This window comes from Crocuta crocuta, unplaced genomic scaffold (genome assembly GCF_008692635.1).
Source record: "Crocuta crocuta isolate KB4526 unplaced genomic scaffold, BGI_CrCroc_1.0 scaffold197, whole genome shotgun sequence".
Taxonomy (NCBI): Eukaryota; Metazoa; Chordata; class Mammalia; order Carnivora; family Hyaenidae; genus Crocuta; species Crocuta crocuta.
Window position 1 is genome coordinate 2,190,031 of NW_027532002.1, and position 2,397 is coordinate 2,192,427.

General features: G+C 45.8%; 1 non-coding gene across 1 annotated transcript; it reads left to right on the forward strand.

Moving 5' to 3' along the window:
* Positions 1 to 321: 321 nt before the first annotated feature.
* Positions 322 to 428, forward strand: LOC144241041 (U6 spliceosomal RNA). Its single transcript, XR_013337952.1, has one exon. It is a non-coding gene; the product is annotated as a U6 spliceosomal RNA (small nuclear RNA).
* The last annotated feature ends 1,969 nt before the right edge of the window (positions 429 to 2,397 follow it).

Below are 2,397 nucleotides of genomic sequence, written 5' to 3' on the forward strand. Positions count from 1 at the left end.
CCCCCCGGAGGTAGACCGGCTGGAGAATGAGCCCATGTGTGGCTCCCCATGGGCCCCAAACTGGGCAGTGCCCTGAGCCAGCCTTCTTCTGTCACCTCCGCAGTGGCCTCCTTGACCTGCTTCTATTTCTCCCTTTCCCCTTGTTTCCTCCAAGTCCTCAAAACCCCTGAGGGTAGTTGTAGTTTTTCTCTGGGTCCTTCCCACAGTGTGACTATATTAGTTTCCATAGCTACTGTAACAAATTACCACAAAGTCAGTGGATTAAAACAACACACATATTCTATTTCACAGCTTCCATGGTTGAGGAAGCTGGGCATGGCCATGCTCCCTTCGGCAGCACATATACTAAAACTGGAACGATACAGAGAAGATTAGCATGGCCCCTGTGTAAGGATGACATGCAAATTTGTGAAGGAAGCTGGGCATGGCTGAGTTGGGCTTTCTGCTTGGAGTCTCACAACCCTGCAATCAGGACACTGACTGGGCTGTATTCTCATCTGAAGGCTTGACTAGGAAAGACTCCACTTCCAAACTCATTCAGGTTGTCAGGCAGAATACATTTCCTTGGATCTGACTTCTTGCTGGCTGTCAGAGAGAGGACATTCTCAACTCCTAGAGGAGGGTGCCTGCAATCCCTCCACATGGCAACTTACTTCATCAGGCCAGCAAGGAGAATCTCCAGCCACAGACTCCATGAGCAAGATGTTCTTTTATAAAATGACAAAGTCATGGGTGTGGCATCCATCACCTCTGCCATACTCACTGTTTAGAAGCAAGTCACAGGTCCTGCCCACACTCAAAGGGAAGGGATTTTACAGGTATGAACACTAGGAGTTGGAGTCATGGGAGCCACTTAAAGTCAGTCCACCACTGTGGACTCCCTATTTCTCATTTTTCAGAAAGTATTTTAATGGCAAAGAAGAGCTGTAAGCTCTTAGCCACTGCTTCAAACCTAGCCCCTTCTGGATGGACTTCTCACCTATTCCTGGCCTCTCGTCTGCAGGACCTGGTCCTCAGCCTCACTTGTCATCCATAGACCGTCTCAGCTGCCATTTTCCTTCCAGTCACCTGCACACAAGACCTGTGATGTAACCTTCAAGTCTCTCCCCTTCTCCCTCAGTCTCACAGTTACTTCCAAGTCCTGTCACTATCAATTCCTAATTGTCCTCCAGTAAATCTGCTCTCTCTTCTCTTCATTGCTATGGAGACCAGCTTAGTCTGACTGTTCCTTATCTTCCATTAGAACCAGTACAGTAACCCCCATCCAACCTCTCTGCCTCACCATCACTCCCTCAAATGCATCCTCACATCTCCACCACCATCTCCCTTCTACATTCTTCCTTCTAGCAAATCCGAAACATTGATTATTTACCCTCTGCACCAGGCTTTGCTTACCCTGCTGTGTTTCTCTACAATTCTCTTCTCCCACACAATGCCTACCATTTTACCTGTGCAGGAAATCATGCATCATTCAAAATCTAGCCAGGGTCCTGGGAAGCTTTTCCTGACTACACACAGACTACTCTCCTAACTCTGTCTTTTGATTTAGTTCTGCTTATTTTTTTTTTTAAATGTTTTATTTATTTCTAGGAGAGAGAGACAGCGTGAGCAGGGGAGGGTCAGAGAGAGAGGGAGTCACAGACTGAAACAGGCTCCAGGCTCCGAGCTGGCAGTCAGCACAGAGCCCGACGCGGGGCTCGAACCCACAAACCGCGAGATCATGACCTAAGCGAAAGTCGGACGCTTAACCGACTAAGCCACCCAGGCGCCCCAAGTTCTGCTTATTTTTGTTTGTGTTTTTCTTTTGCTTTTGTTTTATATTCGCGTAACTAAATGCACCATGCCTTGCATTTTTGGGGTATTGACAGCTCTCTGCTACAATGCTTGAGGAAAGGAAGTGCCATTTCTTTGTCTTCAAAGCATCAAGTACAGCAATGCAATGCAGAGTTACCAATAAGTGTTGTTGAACTGAGCTAGTATTTCCAAAATTATTTGGCTAGCCTGGGAAATTTGTTAAATACTACATAGTATAGTGACTTTTAAACTTTTTAAGTTTATTTATTTATTTTGAAAGAGACAGAAACAGTACGAGTGGGGGAGGGGGAGAGAGAGGGAGAGAAAAAATCCAAAAGCAGACTCCTTGTTGCTATCGCACATCCCAACTCAGGGCTTAAATCACAAAACCGTAAGATTATGACCTAGTCGAAACCAAGAGTCAGACGCTTAACTGACTGAGTCACCCAGGCACCCTTCCCCCCATAACCTAGTGACTTTTATATTTGGTTTTAGACTTTTAACCTAAAGCATTTTATTTATTTATTTATTTATTTATGCACGCTTGTATATTTATTTTTGAGAGAGCGAGAGAGGGAGGGAGGAGTAGGGGGACAGAGGGAG